Genomic DNA, 22,678 nt, shown 5'->3' with positions numbered 1-22,678 from the left:
CCCATACACAAAACTAAACTCAAAATGGACCAAAGACCAAAATGTAAGTCATGAAAACATAAAACTCTGAGAAGACAACATAGGCAAAAACCTCCTGAATTATTACTTCTTCCTGAACCCATCTCCATGAGCAAAGGAAACAAAAGCAAAAATGAACTCATGGGACTACATCAAACTAAAAAGTTTCTGTACAGCAAAGGACACCATCAACAGAACAAAAAGGCATCCAATAGTATGGGAGAATATATTTGTAAATAATGTAACCAACAAGAACTCACACACCTCAACACCCAAAAAGCAAATAACCCAATTAACAAATGGGCAGAGGATATGAAGAGACAGTTCTCCAAAGAAGAAATTCAGATGGCCAACAGACACTTGAAAAGATGCTCCACATCACTAATCATCAGGGAAATGAAAATTAAAACCACAATGAGATATCACCCTACACCAGTAAGGATGGCCAGCATCGAAAAGACTAAGAACAACAAATGCTGGCGAGGATGTGGAGAAAGAGGAACCCTCCTACACTGCTGGTGGGAATGTAAGCTAGCTCAACCATTGTGGAAAGCAATATGGAGGTTCCTCAAAAAAATAAAAATAGAAATACCATTTGACCTGGGAATCCCACTCTGTGGAATTTCCCCAAAGAATACAACTTCTTAGATTAAAAAAGAAATATGCACCTCTATGTTTATCACAGCACTATTTAAAATAGCCAAGATATGGAAGCAACCTATGTGTCCATCAGTAGATGAATGAATGAAGAAGATGTGGTAAAGAACATACACACAATGGAATACTATTCAGCCATAAGAAAGAAACAAATCCTACCATTTGCAACAACATGGATGGAGCTGTAAGATATTATGCTCAGTGAAATAAGCCAGGAGGAGAAAGACAAGTGCTACATCATTTCCCTCATTTGTGGAGTACAACAATGAAGCAATACTGAAGGAACAAAATAGCAGCAGACTCAGAGACTCCAAGAAGGGACTAGTGGTTACCAAAGGGGAGGGGTGTGGGAGGGCGGGTGGGAAAGGAGGGAGAAGGAGACTGAGGGGTATTATGTTTAGTACACATGGTGTGGGAGAGCACGGGGAAAACAAGGTAGCACAGAGAAGGCAAATAGTGAATCTGTGGCATCTTACTATACTGATGGACAGTGACTACATTGTAGTATGGGTGCGGACTTGATAATAGGAGTAAATGTAGTAACCACATTGTTTTTTCATATGAGTGTATATCAATAATACCTTAATAAAATTTAAAAAAAAAAGAAAAGAAAAGAATATCCTTCTAACTCCACTCCAACAAAACTTCAATAGGTTTGTACCCTTTACAATATTTCTGTACTCCCAGCTGTGGGATGAAATGTGGGGTAAGGTTGAGGGGTACTGCTTTCATTCTCCTGTGTCTACCTGTGTCTCTAATCCCTGCTCTCTTGGATCAGTTTCTATCTTCTCTTGTTAGCTGTCCCGAGGATCCTGCCTGCTGTTTTCTCTGCTTGACTTTTGCCCAAAAACATTTTAAAAAATTACAAAACATAAAGACTAGTTTTTTATGACCAAGGCCTGACTTACAAATGCTATGTAGGGCAACAGATACTTTACTCATGTTTCAGGGATAACAAAGTAAAATTACAAAATTTAATTTCTTCTTGATGTTTATTTATTTATAAAACCACTTTAACATTTAATATTACATCTCATGCTAACTCTAGTCTATTCACCTTCTACCCGTGTACTGACTGATTTCCCTATGTTGGTAATCTCAGGCTTTGTCCTTTTGACATGTTGCTGGGATACACTTCACTCCCTAACGAAAATAATTTTTTCCCTCATTTCATCCTTCCTTAGGATTGTCTCTGCACTCCAATCACAAGTAATATCTTTCATCTCACCCACTAGGTACAAAACAAGAATTCCTCTTACTTTTTTAATGTAAAATAATATAGCTCTAAAACTCTCCTATCACAGGCCAACTGGAGCCTCTCTTTCTTAGTTAAAAAAACTCAATAATATCTGACAGGATTTTCTACTGTTGTTTTCCCTGAATAACTGGTCAAATGGAAGCAAGTATTTAAAATAGCATTTTGTGAGATACTTGTATATTACTTCAGAGAAGAGTTATTAACATGTAATTGAAAAGCTCTGCCTAAGATATAGTTAGTGTTTACTGATATTTTTAAGGGACAAACCATATTGTTTTACAAATACTAATAGATTTACTCAATGAACACAAACAATGGTAATGATTTTATTTCAACAATCAGAGTTCTTCAAAAGACAAAAACTAGGTTATAAGGACAAACTCTGAAATGTCCTAAAATTAAGTGACCTAAGGGCCAAAGAATGAAGGAGGCAAAGAAGGGAAGGTAATTAGTCAACAGCTGTGGGCTGTAGCTAACTAGAAACTCCACGTTTGTGGATGAAGTTATTTCAACAATCATTTAGAAGGTCCCCAGAACTACCATATACCTCTTGCATGTGACCAGTGCATCAAGCAATCTATGAACCTTCTCTGTGGAATAACCACATATCCCAGGACTTTCCCCACTTCCCATTAGCCCACATTCCTTATCTGCAAACAGTGTGAATTTTTCTTTATTAAGGAATCATTGATATACACTCTTATGAAGGTTTCACAACAAGAACAATGTGGTTATTACATTCATCCTTATTATTTATGAGTCCCCCATACAGCATTGCAGTCACTGTCAATCAGTGTAGCAAGTTGCCACAGAGTACCTATTTGGCTTCTCTAAGCTACACTGTCTTCCCGATGACCCCATACACACCATGTGCACCAATCATGATACCCCACAATCACCTTCTACCTCCCTCCCCACCTGCCCTACCACACCCCTCCCCTTTGGTAACCACTAGTCCCTTCTTGGAGTCTCTGAGTCTGCTGCTGTTTTGTTCCTACAGTGTTGCTTCATTGTTATATCCCACAAATGAGGGAAATCATTTGGTACTTGTCTTTCTCCTCCTGGCTATTTTCACTTAGCATAATATCCTCCAGCTCCATCTATGTTGTTGCAAATGGTAGGATTTGTTTCATTCTTATGGCTGAATAGCATTCCACTGTGTAAATGTACCACCTCTTCTTTATCCATTCATCTACTGATGCACACTGCGGTTGCTTCCATATCTTGGCTATTGCAAATAGTGCTGCAATAAACATAGGGGTGCATTTGAGTTTTTGAATCTTAGAAGTTGCTTTCTTTGGGTAAATTCCAAGGAGTGGAGTTCCCGGGTCAAATGGTATTTCTATTTTTATTTTTTTGAGGAACCTCCATATTGCTTCCACAAAGGTTGAACTACAGTACATTCTCACCAGCAGTGTAGGAGGGTTCCCCTTTCTCTGCATCTGTGCCAGAATTTGTTGTTCTGAGTATTTTCTATGTTGGTCATCCCAACTTCTGTGAGGTGATATCTCATTGTGGTTTTAATTTGCATTTCCATGATAATTAGTGATATGGGGCATCTTTTCATGTACCTGTTGGCCATCTGAATTTCTTCTTCAGACACACAGACAACTGTCTGTTCAGACCTTCCACCCATTTTTTAATAGGATTATTTGCTTTTTGGGTGTTGAGGTGTGTGAGTTCTTTATGTATTTTGGATGTTAACACTTTTTCAGATATGTAATTTACAAATATATTCTCCCATACTATAGGATGCCTCCTGGTTCTGGCTGACGGTGTCCTTTGGTTTACAGAAGGCTTTTAGCATGATGCAGTCCCATTTGTTCATTTTTTATTTAGTTTCCCTTGCCTAAGGAGATGAGTTCAGGAAAAAGTTGTTCATGTTTATATTCAAGAGACTTTTGCCTGTGTTTTCTTCTAAGAGTTTTGGGGTTTTGTGACTTACATTCAGGTCTTTGTTCCATTTTGAGTTTACTTCTATGTATAGGGTTTGACAATAATCCATTTTCATTCTTTTGCATGGAGCTGTCCAATTTTGCCAACACCAGCTGTTGAAGATGCTGTGATTTCCCCATTGTATATCCATGGCTTCCTTAACATATATTAATTGACCATATGTGATTAGATTTATATCTGGGCTCTCTAGTCTGTTACATTGGTCTATGGGTCTGTTCTTGTGCCAGTACCAAATTGTCTTGATTACTGTAGCTTTGTAATAGAACTTGAAGTCAGGGAGGGTAATCCCCACCCCCACCCCCCACTTTATTCTTCCTTCTCAGGATTGCTTTGGCTATTCGGAGTCTTTTGTGGTTCCATGTGTATTTTAGAACTATTTTCTCTAGCTCATTGAAGAATGCTATTGGTATTTTGATAGGGATTGTATTGAATCTGTAGATTGCTTTAGGTAGGATGGCCATTTTGGCAATATTAATTCTTCCTATCCATGAGCATGGGATGTGTTCCCATTTATTGGCACCTTCTTTAATTTCTCTCATGAGTGTCTTGTAGTTTTCAGAGTATAGGTCTTTCACTTTGTTCATTAGGTTTATTCCTATGTATTTTATTATTTTTTTTGAGGCAATTGTGAATAGAATTGTTTTTCTGATTTCTCTATCTGCTAGTTCATCATTAGTGCATAGGAATGCCACATATTTCTGTGTATTAATTTTGCATCCAGCAACTTTGCTGAATTCAGATATTAGATCTATTAGTTTTTGAGTGGATGCCTTAGGGTTTTTTATGTACAATATCATGTCATCTGCAAACAGGGACAGTTTAACTTCTTCCTTGCCAATCTGGATGTTTTTATTTCTTTGTGTTGTCTGATTGCCATGGCTAGGACTTCTAGAACTACTTTGAATAAAAGTGGAGAGAGTGGGCATCCTTGCCTGGTTCCTGATGTTAAGGGAAAAGCTTTCAGCTTCTCACTGTTAAGTATAATGTTGGCTGTGGGTTTGTCATATATGGCCTTTATTATGTTGAGGTTCGTACCCTACATACCCTTTTTGTTGAGAGGTTTAATGATGAATGGATGTTGAATTTTGATAAATGCTTTCTCAGCATCTATGGAGATGATCATGTGGTTTTTGTCCTTCTTTTTGTTGATATGGTGGATGATGTTGATGGATTTTTGAATGTTGTACTATCCTTGCATCCCTGGAATAAATCCTACTTCCTCATGATGGGTGATCTTTTTGATGTATTTTTTAATTCAGTTTGCTAATATTTTGTTGAGTATTTTTGCATCTATGTTCATCAGGGATATTGGTCTTTAATTTTCTTTTTGTGTGTTGTCTTTGCCTGGTTTGGGTATTAGAGTGATGTTGGCCTCATAGAATGAGTTTGGGAGTATTCCCTCCTCTTCCACTTTTTGGACAACTTTAAGGAGGATGGGTGTTAGGTCTTCACTAAATGTTTGGTAAAATTCAGCAGTGAAGCCATCTGGTTCAGGATTTTGTTAGGTAGTTTTTGACTACCAATTCAATTTCATTGCTGGTAATTGGTTTGTTCAGATTTTCTGTTTCTTCCTGGGTTAGCCTTGGAAGGTTGTATTTTTCTAGAAAGTTGTCCATTTCTTCTTGGTTATCCAGTTTGTTACCACATAATTTTTCATAGTATTCTCTCATAACTATTTGTATTTCTGTGGTGTCCATAGTGATCTTTCCTTACTCATTTCTGATTCTGTTTATGTGTGTAGACTCTTTTTTTTCCTGATAAGTCCTGACAGTCTTATCTATTTTGTTAATTTTCCTGAAGAATCAGCTCAATTTCATTGATTCTTTCTAATGTTTTATTATTCTAGATTTCATTTATTTATGCTGTAATCTTTATTATGTCCCACTTTCTACTGACTTTGGGCCTCATTTGTTCTTCTTTTTCTAGTTTCATTAATTGTGAGTTTAGACTGTTCATATGGGATGGTTATTCTTTCCTGACATAGGCCTGTGTTGTAGTATACTTCCCTCTTACCACAGCCTTCGCTGGATCTCACAGATTTTGTAGTGTTGAATTATTGTTTTCATTTTTTTCCATATATTGCTTGATCTCTGTTTTTACTTGGTCATTGATCCATTGATTATTTAGCAGTATGTTATTAAACCTCACTGTGTTTGTGGGCTTTTTCATTTTCTTTGTGTAATTTATTTCTAGTCTCATACCATTATGTTCTGAAAAGCTGGTTGGTACAATTTAAATCTTTCTTGAATTTACTGAAGCTGTCTTTGTGGCCTAGTATATGATCTATTCTTGAAAATGTTTCATGTGCACTTGAGAATTATGTGTATCCTGCTGTTCTTGGATGGAGTGTTCTGTAGATGTCCATTTGGTCTATCTTTTCTAATATGTTGTTCAGTGCCTCTGTGTCCTTACATTTTCTGTCTGGTTGATCTGTCCTTTGGAGTGAGTGGTGTGTTCAAGTCTCCTAAAATGAATGCATTCTTTTATATCCCCCTTTAATTCTGTTAGTATTTGTTTCAAATATATAGGTAATACTGTGTTGGATGCATAGATATTTATAATAGTTATATCCTCTTTGGACTGACCCCTTTATCATTATGCAATGTTCTTCTTTGTCTCTTGTGACTTTCTTTGCTTTGAAGTTTACTTTGTCTGATACAAGTACTGCAACTCCTGCTTTTTTCTCTCTATTAGTTTAATAAAATATCTTTTTCCATTCCTTCACTTTCAGTCTGTGCATGTCTTTAGGTTTGAAGTGAGTCTCCTGTAGGCAGCATAGAGACGGGTCTTGTTTTTCATCCTTTCAGTGACTCTATGTCTTTTGATTGGTGCATTCAGACCATTTACATTTAGGGTCATTATCGATAGGTATGTACTTATTGCCATTGCAGGCTTTAGATTCATGGTTACCAAAGGTTCAAGGGTAATTCATTTTTTATCTAAAAGTCTAATTTAACTCACTAAGTATGCTAATACAAACACAACCAAAAGGTTCTATTTTTTTTTCCTCCTTTTTCTTCCTCCTCCGGTCTTTATATATTAGGTATCATATTCTGTACTCTTTGCCTATCTCCTGATTTGATTTTGCATCTGCTTAGTAATTAACTGTTCTGCTTTCTTTGTTGTGGTTTTATTTCTCCTGGTGACAGCTATTTAGCCTTAGGAACACTTCTATCTATAGCTTTCCTTCCCAAATATACTCTACAGATGGTTTGTGGGAGGTAAATTCTCTCAGCTTTTGCTTATCTGGAAATTGTTTAATACCTCCTTCAAATTTAAATGATAATCTTGCCAGATAAAGTAATCTTGGTTCCAGGCCCTTCTGCTTCATGGCATTAAATACATCATGCCACTCCCTTCTGGCCTGTAAGGTTTCTGCTGAGAAATGTGATGATAGCCTGATGGGTTTTCCTTTGTATGTGATCTTTTTTCTCTCTCTAGGTGCTTTTAAAAGTCTGTCCTTATCTTTTATCTTCACCATTTTATATCTTGATGTTGCCTTCCTTGGTTCCCTTGTGTTGGGAGATTTGTGCATTTCCATAGTCTGTGAGAGTATCTCCTTCCCCAGACAGAGGAAGTTTTCAGCAATTACATACTCAAAGACACTTTCTATCCCCTTTTCTCTCTCTTCTTCTGGTTCCCCTATAATGTCAATATTGTTCCATTTGGATTGGTCACACAGCTCTCTCAATATTCTTTCATTCCTAGAGATGCTTTTTTTCTCTCTGTGCCTCAGCTTCTTTGTATTCCTCTTCTCTAAATTCTATATACCATTTTCCATCCTTTCTACTACATCTAATCTGCTTTTAAATCCCTCCATTATATGTTTCATTTCAGTTATGGAATTTCTTAATGATTGAATCTCCATCCTAAATTCATCCCTGAGTTCTTGTATATTTTTCTATACTTCCATGAGCATGTTTATGATTTTTATTTTGAACTCTGTGTCAGGAAGATTGGTGAGTTCAGTTTCATTTGTTCCTTTTTCTGGTGTTTGTGAGATTTTTGTTTGAGCCATGTTCCTCTGCCATTTCATATTTGTATGTGGTGCTCTCTAGTGCCCAGAAGCTCTAGTCTCTGGAGCTTCTCAGCCCCTGGAGTGATGAATGATGTAGGGGGTCACAGTGGAGCAGCGCTGGTGCCTGGAGGGGAGGAAAGAGATGTTTTCTGCTTCCTGGCTGCAGTGCCTGTCTCCAGTGAGCCGAGCACACAGGTGTAAGCATTTGTGCTTTGAGTCTGTAGTCCTTGTAGGTGGGTCCTCCCTCTGGCTGGCCTGACACCAGGGCAGGGACTGCTAGTTTGTGAACTGGTGCTGGCATGGCAGGAGGAAGGCCCAGCACGCTGTGTATCACAATGGGGGCCTCAGAGCTGAGTAGCCAGCCAGGGGGATGGAGCGCCTGAAGCTCCTGAAATTTCCCAACCTGCTGGGAAGAGCGCGCCAAGACAGCCTTGACCACTTATCCCTTCTCCCACGCTCCATGCAAACCCCACCCCTCCAGCAGCCCTCTTGCTGCTAGGAAGCCTCTCAGACTGCCGGCCTTTCCTTTGTTCCAGGGTGGCAGGATGTGGATCTCTGTCATCCAGAAATGGCTGGGATCTCAGTCTCTCCAAGTGTTCTGGCTGTTTTAGCTTTTCAACCCCATTAATCTCCATAGCACCATGCAATGTAGGTTTTTGCTCTCAAAGCAGATCTCTAGGGCTGGGTGTTCAGTGGTCATAGGCTTCCACCCCCTCCCTGCTCCACTTCTCTTCCTCCCTCCAGTGAGCTGGGGTGGAGGAAGGGCTTCAGTCCCATCTAATTAAGGCTTTGGTATGTTTCCCTGTTTCTTGAGGTCTGCTCTCTTCTCCAGATGTATGCAGTCTGGTGCAGCCTTCTTTCCTGTTTCTCTTTTAGGATTAGCTGTATTAACTATATTTTTGTATTATATGTGGTTTTCAGAGGATTTCTGTCTCACTTCTCACTCCGCCATCTTGAATCCCCAGGCTCACCAGTGTGAATTTAATGAACTTTCTTTCTTTGAGGCCTCTCATAAATATGCCCTATTTCTTTAGTCTAGCAGACAAGTTGTTTCTGTTAACTGGCATTCCTTTTGGTGAGGCATAAATTTTCCATCCCAGGACTCATAGCTTTTCTAGCTAGCATCTGTAAAGACTCAATAAGCCTTTTTATTTCTATCATTCATTGGTTATGTCACCTTAGGTAACAAACAGGGAGCTCGCACTAGTTCTTTTCAATTTGTTTTATCAAATGTTTTATCAAAACATTATCAAATGTTTTCAATCTGTTTTATCAAAATAAGGATAAACTATTTACCCTGCGTGTCTGTTATGAGGTGCAAATTCAAAAGCATTCAGTCATTCATCTTTAACTTAATGCCTAATCTGAGCACTATGTTGAATGTTGTGGAAAGAGATGTAAAAGATACATTTCCAGGTTTGGAAGTGTTCAGCATCTAGTGATGAAATCAGAGATGCAGATACATTATTACAATTTGTGATAAATGCCATGGAAGGATCATGTTTAGGATGTAAAAAACACAGAGAAGGGCTACATTCATTCTGAAGAGGAAAGGAAGAAGTTTATTGAGATATGAAATCAAATACAGAAGTTGGGAAAAGATATTTAAAATGGAAGGAGCTGTTAGTGTAAAGGACTGTTGTGAGAGAGTGATAACATTTTGGAAAAGTCAAAATTAAATCAATGTAACTAGATTATTTTCACCTAACAATTAGGAGAGTGAATTCTAGACAGGATGTTTGGGTCCAAATGTTACAACCCTCTGTGCCATGCTAAACAATTTATATTTTTGTCATGAAGTCAATAGAGAGTCATTCAATTGTGAAGGATTTTTCACAATGATCAGATTTCCATTTTTGGAACGATCTCCAGACACTTATTAAATGCTCAATCATGATTATATAGATGATAATCTCTTTGTTGAACCTGAATTCATGTATTTCCAAAAGATTAAAGTTAATTGGAGAATGTATCCATGACATAGCCTCATTAGTCTGAAAATTTACCAGTTATATTTCTGTCATGTCTGACTAACTACTAAGGGACTGGACATTAAGCTCTGCAAACCATAAAAAATCAAAAGAATTTTCATGCCATCCCTACAGCAAGCTTCAGGATCTATTCCAAACTTCAATACATTTTATCTTCTTTAAACACTTCCAAAATTTTAAGCTATGGGTTTCTTTAAAGAAATTTGTATTAAAGGGCTACGATGGTTGAAGACACAGTTGTTGAACTGATCAAAGTGGGTGGGTTAAAAGTTATGGTGAGTCCATGGATTTATTTTTCTACAGTGGGCCTAATCTATTTTCTTTTTCTAAATTGACAGCTTTGTCACCTAAGTGCAGATCAAAATCTCTGCTAAATCAATGTATTTTTTACTGCCTTTAGCAGGTCCTGTATCCTGCCTTAAGGTAAAATTACATTGGTTTTATAAGATTTGTGTTGTACACACAACAATGTTGATTATTTTCCTGCACCTAGGATGATCAAGATCTTGTGAAAGTTGATTGATGGTTTGTTTGCATATTTTTCTAGGTATCAAATTAAACATAATAGTACTGTAACCTCAAAAGTGTTTTAAAGCTTATTTACAAAAGAAAAAAATTCATGTATTACTGATGATCCTTCCTTGTTTTGTGGTGGGCCTGTATTGTCCTATAACCTTCAATTAACACTCAATGGAAATAGTGAAAGAATTTAAGGATCTTGAAATACATGACACTGAAGTTCCTATAAGTGAAAGGATTCAGGTTATTTTAGAAGAAAGAGATTCTCCACTTAAAATGGATTCCACTAATCACAGTCTGGCTCTGACTGGGTAGTCTGATTCTAGGTGAACTTTAGCTGCTAAAATTAACATTTGCAGGTAAAGAATAAACAGCCCTAGTTTCTGAGTATGTTCTGACCTCAGTTTTTTCACCAACTACCACCTCGCACCTTAAATTATCTTATTCTTGATCTATTAAAGGACACTTTTTAAAAACTTTCACCAAAATAACTGCTCTTCTTGTTTCTTTGTGCATTTGGTTTTGGTTAATGTTTGGTTAAATATTTTTGTTGAATGGTAGAAGTTTTAAAATGCTTTGTTCTAAAACAAAACAAAATGTTCAGGTTTAATGAAATGATACAAACCTTTGAGTCATAGTTATAGATATAACAACCAAACATTGAAAATAGTTTGAAACCAACAAGCCAAAGCTACTAAAATGTATTCTTAAGAAATTTTAGGTATCACCAATTTAAAAAATGCATCTTGACCTTTTCTCCATTGCAAAGAAGGATTTGATTACAGCGATGAAGCTGCCTTTTTTATATTTTTTCCATTTTATTTATTTGTAATAAAATTTATGCATCGAGCTATTGTTCACAGTGAACAGACTTTCTATCCTCCCTTTCCAAGCTCAATTTATAATTCCAAGCTGAATATAATTTCCAAGCTGAATTTATAATTCAGAGATTATAAATGCTAAGTAGTGAACACGAATTGAAAATCCCAAGGTGGTGAATAGAGTCCATAAAAGGAAAAAAACTTCTTCAAAATTCTCTATGGAAATATTTGTTCATTTTTTTCATTTTAGAATAGTTAATATGCCCTCTCTTGAGAATTTCTAGCTGATGATGTGTCAATATTCAGGAATTTTACATTCAAATGAAAGAATGCTCATCAGGCTATCAGGCGTGTTTTCTTTTAATAGCAAAGTATACTTAATATACAATTTTCCATTATAACCATTTTTAAGTTTATAATCCAGAGCCATTAAGTACATCTACAGTGTTGCTCAATCATCACCACTATCTTTTTCCAGAGCCATTTCATCATCCAAACAGAAATTTTATACTCATTAAACAAGTACTCCTCATCCTCTTTTCCCCAGCCTTAGTAACCCCTCTATTAATATTTCTGTGTCTATGAATTTGCCTGTTCTCAGTACCTCATATAGGTGGGCTTATACAATATTTGTCCTTTTGTCTCTGGATCATTTCCCTTGGCATAGTGCCATTCAAGATTCATCCATGTTGTAGCATTTCTCAAATCTTCACTTTCTTAAGGGTGAATAATATTCTTTGTATGTATGCACCACATTTTATTTATATGTTCAACTATTTTTGGACACCAGGGTTGTCTTCATCTTTTGGCTATCATAAATAATGCTGCTATGAATAATGATGTGGAAGTGTCTGCTTAAGTCCCTGATTTCAATTCTTCAGGGTATATACCTAGAAGTGGAACTGCTGCATTGGTTGGTAATTCTATGTTTAACTTTTTGATGAACTTTCATACTGTTTTTTCCACAGTGGCTGTATCATTTTACATTCTCAGCAGCAATCTACCAGGTTTCCATTTTCTCCACATCCTCACAGTTTGTTAGTTTTCTGTTTTTTTTCATAAGCGTCCTAATGTGTGTAAAATGATATTTCACAGCAGTTGATTTTCTTAGTGATACTGAGCATCTTTTCATGAATTTATTGCTCATTTGTATATTTTCTTTGGAGAAGTGTCTATTCAGGTCCTTTGCCCATTTTTCAAATCCAATTGGTTTTTGCTGTTCTTGTTAAGCTGTAATTCTGCCTATAGTCTGGGTATTAACCTCTTATCAGCTATAGCTTTGAAAATATTTTCTCCCATTAATAGTATGCCTTTTTACCCTCTTGATGGTATACTTTGAAAGACAAACATCTTAAATTTTGAAGAAATCCAATGTATCTATTTTTGCTGTTGTTGCCTGTACATCTGGTGTCATACCCCAAATAGCTTTTCATAGAGAAAAACATAAAGTAGTCTCGTGCCACCACACGCTGTTGGAGGAGCACAGTAAGCTCAGCTATTAGAATTCTGTACTCTATAAAAGCTGCAAAAAAGCTTTTGGAGTCATTGACTGTTTTTCAATTACTCCTGGGTTTTGGAGCATGAGATTCCATGTCCAGTTCATCCACTAAGTAGCTAGACGTGTTCTCCAGTTGTTAGGCCCTGCTGCTCACAGGACATATCTGGGAGCACTTATTCCAAAATACATTTCAGCATCTAGTTTTAAAAGTTTTAAAAATCAGTTAGTAAACTTCAAGTCACTTAGGATTTAGATTAAGCTTTATAGACTTAAAAGGAAACTTCCCAACTGCCTTGTAAAGAAATCTAAGGAAATATTTCTAGTCAACCATCTAAGTGATCTTTGCCTTTATTGTTTTGACTGTGTTATTTTACAACCCTAGAGAGATAGAAATTAATTTGTAGAAAAACTGATAGCTAAGCAAATAATTCTTGTCTTTAGAAATGTAAAATATCTCTGGTGGAAGTTCAGTTGATTTCTTTTCCCCACGGTAGAAAAAGCCAGTTTGCATCTATTAAGCAAATTCATTTCGGGATTTCTAATGGCTTGTAAATGTGTCTTTTTCTCTGTGGATTCGGCTCCAACCAAGCCAGTTATAATACTTTTCTGGTTCCCTTATTAATTAATGAGTTAAATAAAATCTTTCACACACATTTTATATTTCTATGAGTCATAATTGTAAATATATACAAAAATATTGCTTAATAGCCTGTACCCCACTAAAATATTCAGTGTGATTGTTTTAGATAAGTAAATATATTCTTTAAAAATCAGCTTGCTTTCATGTTTTTTTTGTGCCATTATAAAATTCTTATCCATATCCTATACACCTTTTACATCCCAGGTCAAGTCTTTTCAAGATCAATTTAAACATTTTTTTATTCCTCTGAACTAAGAACCTTTATGAACCAACAATGTACTCAATAACTGACATTGTACAATATTGGGATATATTTGTCTTTGTACACTATTTAGTTTTACATATATAATGGCTCAATATAGTCAACAGTTCTTAAATATTTGGACTTTGTATTATCCGCAATATAAGCTTTATGCAGAATAGGAATTTAAATATTTAATCTTATTTGCTGATATAGTTAATTCTCATAATGTTTGATAAAGTTTGCAAGTATTTTTGATATTTAAAAGAATCAACAATCTTTCTATTAATTAATCACAGAAATACCCAGTGTCCAAATAATTCTAAAATTTGTTTTTTTCTTAATCTAGCTCAGGTATTTTAAAGTTCACCATACCCTTCCTCCAGCTCCATCCCTACAAAGCATACAAGATCCCTCAGAAGCAGAATTACCAATCAATGTTTCTCAACCTTTTCATTTTTGCCTCCCTCAGAGAAAATTTTAACTTAAATTCTTATTGATGAGTGTAGTTAAGTATTAGGGAATAAGATTTTGCCATGTAAAGTTGAGCTTTGGAGGGTCACAATATACCATAATATCTAAAAAATTTTTTCTGTCCCCAAAAGTTTTACCCCCTTGGGGGCAATACCATCCGCACTGAGAATGCATGCTATATGTGTTTCAAGTTGCTGGAAATTCTAATTTCAGGAGGCTGCTTTAACTGTTTTAAAAATTAGAGCGTATATGAGATAAACAAACTTGTACCACAAGGCTTAAGTTTGACAATTATGCTAACAAAGCCATTTACTCTTTATTTTATTTTTCAAGACCCTCACCCCAACCTGACAGGGGAGACAGTCAGGGAGAAAGAGAATAAAAAGGAAAAAAATTGTTCTTTAATGTTATCATTTTTATTCTCTCACTATACATTTTTAAATATTTATATATGTAAACATTTTTAAATGAGTTATTTATTTGTGAGTTTCCATCCTCAAGGAATACACACAGTATGGACAGTCCTGTCTCTGCATTGTTCCATATGAACAATTTCAATTACCATGGTTTAGTTCAATAACATCAGTCTTCCAACAACATGGGTCAAATTTCATTTACCATGTTGTAATAGCTCTGAGTAATTACATAAAGTTCAATTCAATTCTGGCTCTTTAGTCCAAAAATCATGATGTAAATAATTGAGGCACATCATTATTAGCAATCAATCACATCACTTCTTCCAAAGTCTGTCAACAATTGTCACTGTGCACCTGTTATTCGTTCACAGCAAAAAGCATAGTTGTATTGCCTCCTCCTTTCCCAGGCATAAACTCCCAAGACAAAATTAATAATTAAAGAGAGAATTGGTCAGTAAATATCAAAGTGCAGCAAAGCAATGAAAAGTGATCATGCTGGAAGTGAAACTCAAATCCAAAGTAAGTGGAGTGATAGAGGAAACCTCTGTCTCTGGGAAAGTTGACGCCATCACAGTTGAAGAGACTCTAGTTAAAGCAGTCAGAGTAGCTTAGTGAAAGTGAACTTAGGGACATAAAGGAAGAAAGTGATTGTAACGAAATGAAAGACTTCAAAAGGAAGTGACAACATCAAAACCTTTATATTAAAGCAGCTCTAGGAGATACTTCAGGACACTGAATGTGCAAAGCCCTCCTGGCCCAAATTTTGGGAGCTATTTCAAACTTAGAATGGAGTAACACAATACCTCTAAGACATAAAAAAGATGCTCACTCTCAATGTTACACCAGGAGAAGCAGCAAGCACCATGTAAAACTCTTGATAACTGTTTATAGACATATAACCTTTAATTCTTGATACATGTTTTAAGAATTACACTGTACCAGATACATATTAGTTTTACTATATTTTTACTTCCCTGCACATTTACTGCCATCAGTAAGAAAGTAGTAATGTTTTCACAAAAATATTTAGAAGTTTCAGAATAATAGTAATTCTCCCACTAATTATTGGAATTGTTTTGCATAGATTTAGTTTACATGTCATTTTTACCATCATACACTACTCAATAAAGAAGAAGTGCCTATTCTTGAACTTTGTACTATTCACTCAGCAAGTTTCAATGTCTGATCCTGTGCATTTATGTATATTATTTAATTTTAATAAGTTGCATGTGTTGAACATGTTAGTGGACCCCAGATATTCTCTAAACCATGGATTAGGTACCACCATCCTGATCGCTGAAAGAGCTGTTAAAGTAACTAGATCTGTTTCCTGGACTTGTGTCCCCATGTACTTCTTTGCGAATGAGTGAGTATTAAAATGTGGCCAGAAGCCTCCTTTAGTGGTTAGGAATTTTTTCTTCCCTTCTCCTTTCTTTCTTGATCTTGTACTCTTTGGTTCTGGTTATGATTTTCCATCTCAAGATATTTCAATCCTTTTCCTGTACTGAGACCAAACCTTTAAAAAAAAATAGTAAGTGCAAGAAAAGAAATAAAGGAGAGTCAGGTACTGGAAATCCCCAAAAGATACGAACTTCAAAGTATCTCCTACTCCATTATTTCTTTTTCAAATTGAGTTTCCACCCTATTCTTCACCTCAGCATTTGTGATAAAATATTTGGCATAGCCTGAAATTTTGTTTCTAAAATATTGATGATTTTAACATATGTCTTCTGTGTAAAAAGTCAACCAACTGAAATCTATGTGTAATTTTTCCTTTCCCAGTAGGAACACAGAGAAAAAGGAGAAATCTGTGAGTAGGTGTAAGACACATTTTTACTCTCAGCCTGTGTTCCCTTAGATAATTTACAGTAAAATGATTTGAAAGACTTCAAAAGAACTTTGTGTACACTCAGGATTTATAAAAACAAACTAGGTTTACATAAAGTTGCCTGAATTCAATCTCATGATAGCACTACTCTGGTACTTAAGCATAATCATTCCACAAAACATTAATAATATGCATTATAGTTAACAGTAGCTTCATTAGATATAGTGGAATCTTTGGTCAGAATTCACTTAAATGTTACTCAGTCATTAATATGCATGATCAATATGTAGAGAATTTGTTAAAAATAAAAAAAATCCAAGTCAGAAGGTCTTGGAGTAGAGCTCAGGAATCTGTTATTTTAAAAAATGTCTTGACAATTCTGATGCTAGTGTGCTGAGAACTAAATTTTAAGTAATACTGAAAAAAGAGACCTATGAGTATTGTAGTGCAGTGTGAATCAAAGGCAGTCCAATGAAGGTGAAAATGTTTAGTTTATGGAGTCAGATTGTTTGACTTCAACATTCACTTACTATTTGTGTGATTGTGGTTCAGTCAAAAACTTTCTCTGTGCTTCAGATACTTCATCTGGAAAATAGAAACTAGAACAAAACCTCTTAAAATGCGTTTTGTGAGGATGATGTGAAATAATCCTTTCTAAGGGTTTATTTAGCACAGTGCCTGGCAACTAGGAAGTACTTTAATACAGTTGATTTGTATTGGTTTTTTGCTTTTTTTTCTCCACAGATTCTGCAGATCACCTTCATTGTGCTCAAGTTTTGATGAGAATGCACTCTAAGATGCCTTGTATCACAGTTGTTAGAGCTAATATATATGGCAGGGAGGTCTCAGAAAGAAGGAGAGGAAAGGTATAAATAACCATGACCATCAATATTTCCCAAATTCAGTAAGGTATTTCATTCTCCATCCCACAGCAAAGAGTAAGGGGAGGCAGAAAGGACAGACATGTTTCTCTAGTAAAGTCTTTCCACACAGAAATGAAAGTAGATGGGAATGAGAAGAATTAATCAATATGTATATTGGTAATGTGCAGCAAGTACATTGGTAAGGCTCATCAGCTGTTGAAATATTGATATGAAATGCAAATTTGGATGTACTGTTATTGGCCCTTTGCACCTGCCCTCCACAGCATGCTTATGCAATATGGCTGGGTTTTATTATACTTTCCTAAACAACTGGTCAATAGCTGACCAACTGGTAGTATATAAAGACATAATAATGGTGCAAAGTAATTACTATTTAATAATGTAAATATTATGTACATAAATCCATAAGTAACAATTACCTATATTGACAAAAATACCTGTATTTCCCTACTGGCCACTCTTCAAGGGAGGCTGCCTCAGTACCTACTCTTGGACCTCTACCCTTCCCTTGAACACTCAGGATATCTGCAGGCACCAGTAACTGTAGGTTCAGCAGGTCTACAACATACTTGCTTCATGTTTTAAGTTTCCTTCTAGAAATCAGTCTTTTTCTTTCTCTAAGGTATTTATTTGCACATGGTAGAGTATAAGGTTATTAACACAGTACCGTCTGGCAACTGTGGATGGCCTGAGATTGTAACACATAAAAAATTATTTCTAAATGCAGAACTGTCACGGATTGTGTTTGGGAATTCAAATTACATCAAAATTAGTTGATTGCTATATATATTTCCCAGTGTTAATTAAAAAATGTCATGCACATGTGTGACACTCTCTGGAGTATCTATAGAGTATTAGAAGCTCTGTATCAGATTATGTACATTTTAAACTTTATATTACATATTTTCCCATCAAAGCTGGGCATAAAAGCTTCTGGGAAGACTAATTTGGGGTTCCCTAATTGGGGTTTTAGTACTTCCATATCTCAACCCAAAGCATATTGCATTCCCACTAGCAGTATATGAGCATATTTTCCTACACCCCAGCAAACACTTAATATTTCCAGACCTTTACATTTTTTCCATATTTAGTAATATGAAATTTTATCTCATTTAAATTTTTTTCATTTTCTCTTTACTCATGAAATTCAACATTTTTTCATATATTTTAATTTTATTATTTTAGCAGAATATATAATCAAATTAAATGTTTCTGCTGCTCTAGTTATTAAAAAAGCTATCTAACTAGTATTAAGTACTTTATGAAGAGGTTTTAAATAAAGCAAATAGAAAAATATAACAAGAAAGTGAGATCTTTTAAGCTGTATAATTTAGCTATTACAAATCATAGACCACAGAATTTATTTCTATATCTATGTAACCATTATTTTCCTTCCACACTCAAAAATTATATTTTGAATTATAAAATAGATTTTCTGGAGTCTGTCTTTCCATTAACTTAGATTCAACCTGATTAAAACCAACAAATGCCCTCCCCATGCTCTCAAAACTAAATACAACAGATTTGCTATAAGTTTTTTATTTATTTCTGATACCTCATTTTATGCCTAAGACTGAAATTTCAATTATAATTATCCACCAGTCAATTAGACACAAAAGTCTACCAAGTCATGCTTAAAATAAGTATAGGAGAAATAAATACTTAGGTCAAGAATGAGAACCAAAACAAGATCACCTTTGTAAGGGGTCTATGTTTACTCATAATCCCAGATCATCTCCATACAGTGGCAGGGGTGGCAATGGTCAGAAGCTGGGCATAAAAGCCTCTGGAAAGACTGATTTGGGGTTCCCCTTACTAATTGAGGTTTTAGTACTTCAATATCTCAACCAAAAGTAAGGACAGGGGATACGAGTGGAGGCAGACGGAAGGATTTCAGGGTGGTGCCTTGGAGACAGAATTCCAAACTGTGTTCCTCTAACCTGCGAGGCTGCCAAGAACTCTGCTACGTTTCTCAGTCTCCTGAGAGAAGGTAGCCTCTTCTGAAGGTGGCAAATGATCTTAATGGAAAAGTGCCCCTAAATGCCAGGCTTTTCTTTCTTTATTTCTTTACTCTCCCACATATTGGTCCCTTATTTCCTCATTACCATAGCAGTGTTCTAATGCCTTCAAGTAGTTGTGTTCACATTTTCATGGTTCTTCCAGTTATTCTTAGTGAGAGAGCTGATCCAAATTACCTAGTCTTGCATTACAGAAACAGAAGTCCTTTGTAATATTGGTGTTTATTTGTAAATATGCAGTTCCTCCTTACTGGAATTTTTTCTCTACTCATGATAAATATTCCAAATCAAAATCCTACTTCAGATAGATTAGTAACTGGTAGGAGCACCATGGGTATTTTAAATGAGTGTGCAAAACAATCCTTTTTGTTGTATATTTTAAACATGACTGACATAAGTTTCTTCTTGCTCTCTATACATATACTGTGCCTCATATTGAGATATGGACCCTAATTAACCTCTCTTTAAATCTGGGCTGGCTTTAGTTTCTTACTTAAACAAAAAGTGTGAGCAAAAGTGACTCAGGACTACTGAGTTTAGGTCATAAGAATCCTTGCAGTTTCTTCCTACATCTTTTAGACCACTAACTCTTAGGATGCTCCCTCAGAATGCAGCTGCCATGCTGTGAGAAAAACTAGCCACACAGAGTGATGACATGGAAGTGATCTAGTCAACAACTCCACCTGAGCAACTAGCTGACAGTTAATTTAGATATCGAGCCAAGTCTAGCTGTGAGATGACTCTAGTCTTCATCTGAGACTGCATAGAAACCTCAAGTAAGAATGACCACAGGATCATGACAGTTAATAGTGTATTTTTGCCTTAAAATAGTGAATTTCAGAATAGTTAAAAATATCAATTGATAACCTAAACATCCTTAAGAGCTTTACAATTAAGTGAAGAAGAAAGACACAAAAGTAGATTCTAATAACCATATGTAGTAAATACAATGAAGAGTGTGTGCATAATGCTATGAAGAAAATGAGAAAAGAAACCCTGAGAGAAGGTACTACAACCCTCAGAAGAGGATTTCTACATTTAAAATATAACTTAAAAGCAGAATAAGAATTTTTCTGGAAAAGAAAGTCTGTTAATGACAGAGGAGAATGGTGTTAAGGAAACTATAAGCATTAAGATTTTACTGGATTCAAATTATTGGGAGACAATGGTTAGAAATGAGTCTGGGAAGAAAGGCAACGATTCATATCATGCAGGGCCCTGTTGATTATGTAGAAGATAGAGAGACATTGAAGGCCTCTAATCTGAGAAGCAACATAGCCAAATTAGTTTTTAAATCAATTGTCTCAGGCCATGTGTGGATAATAAGTGGCAGGTTGAAAGTGGAAGGAAAAAAAAACTGGTGCTAAGGCAAGGGAAAGAAACCATTGTAATAATTTAAGTGATATAAAATGAGGTCCTGGCCTAAGTATACACAGAAAAGTGGGAAAGATTTAGAGTATTATGAAGAATATATTAACAGAATTTTTGATGGATTGAATGCAGGGATAAAGTGAGGGAAAAATCAAATATGATTTCCATGCTTCTTGCATGCAATAGAGAAAAAAATGTGATACAAATAAGACTGAGGAAAAATATTGGTTTGAAATATTGAGTTTAAGGTGCCTGTAAGAAATTAAGCTAGTGACTTCTAGCAAATCTTGGGTATATAAATATTATGCATGAAAAAATTAGGGTTTAAAATTTATTCATTCATTCATTCATTCATTAAATTATTGTTGATTAAATGACTAAAAGGTGCCAGGCACTACTGTAGGTGATTGGATTACATCAGAGCATCGAAGACCAGTATCATTGAGAATATATTTTAATAAAGGAGACAGACAGTAAATAATCAACCTAATAAAAAATAATAAATAAACAGTGAGTGAGTGGGGTGTTATTTTAGGTAGTGTAGTTAGGAGAGGAAGGGGATCTAGATGGACATGGCTTAAAAGGAACATAAGAAAAAACATATTCCAAAAGAAAAAAGAAGAGGGGAAAAAACGTGTGTCAGTACAGTGACAGGTCAAGGACATTAGGAAATGAATCAGACTATTCTCATTTATCTAATGAAAGATGAAAAGTTTCTCAAGGGTTTATATAACTTGCTGGATAATCCTTTTTAAATTTTTTCTAAAATGATCAAGACCATTAATGTTAAATGATTAGTGAAAATCAAAATAGGTAATAGCATTTTTTAACATAATAGAACATCTCTGGGATGTCACAGCAGTATAACATATATAAAAGAAGAATATCATACAGTCTCTTATCCAAAGAAGATTAACTCACATAAAACAGCTCACAACATAATCTATTATATAATTAAGAACTTACTTTGGTAATTTTGGGTATAAATATTTAGAGTTAACATTCTTTGTTCCAGGTGTTGTATATGTACACAGTTTCATATAAGCTTATTTTTGTGCATATCTTTGTAGACAGTACTGGCTAAAATGTGTGTAGTGTTTTATAAATTTCAAAACAATTTTGTACCCATTGTAGGCAAAGAAGGCTACCTTACATACATAAATACCAAAATTTTTCTCATGTATGTTTTGAAAAAAGCAGTATTTCTAAATCTATGTTATGAAACACATTTAATCATTTTGTTCTAAATTCCAGCTACTAACTTAATTTACAATAACCAATCAGAAGTTATTTTGAAAACAAAAGTAGATATACCATTTCCTTTCCAGAATAGAACTCTTTTTCACAGCCAATGTAGAACACATGATACAAATTGCTTCGTGGACTTTCTTTCTCTCAAGGAGAAATGTTGTGTGAATTGCTATGTACCTATAAGCTATGATGTGGTCCATGACATCACAAAATTGGCCATCTGGAAATGTAGTATAAAAGAGCTTTACTAACAGAACAAATCACTAACTAAAAACAAACAATACTCAGAATTATGTTTAAGAAAACAATGAAATTTTACTTATTTACTAAAGAAAGTAGTAGAGTATTGGTGAATTTGTGTTGTTTAGTTACAGCGTCTTTCAGTGGTGTGCAATACAATCTTTGGTTTATTACTAAGCTTTTCTTATGGCAAGTAAGTATGCTAAGACCCTGTTTTTATTCATAACACAATTATCACATATTGCTTACTTTGGATCTTTAAATATTACCATCTTCTATCAAACTCTTCTGGCAAAATTTCACAGCATTTCTCTTCTTAACTCCTAGTTAAAAATGATCTTCTAATGCCATGAAATATAGGAAAATGGAGACTTAAAGATGTGTTCATATAGGAGTTTTGGTCCAATCATTGATACTGTGAATATGAATGAGATCAGAATAATTTTTATCCCCAGAAAAAAAAGCACATATTGTCATTTAAAGAACACCTGTTGATCTTGAGGTGATAAAATGGGTATGATTTTGTTACTACATTACAGTTTTGTGTGTCTATTAAACACAGCTTCTCATACCCAAATA

This window comes from Manis javanica, chromosome 4 (assembly GCF_040802235.1).
Source record: "Manis javanica isolate MJ-LG chromosome 4, MJ_LKY, whole genome shotgun sequence".
In the NCBI taxonomy this organism is placed as follows: Eukaryota; Metazoa; Chordata; class Mammalia; order Pholidota; family Manidae; genus Manis; species Manis javanica.
This window is presented reverse-complemented; position numbering follows the sequence as displayed.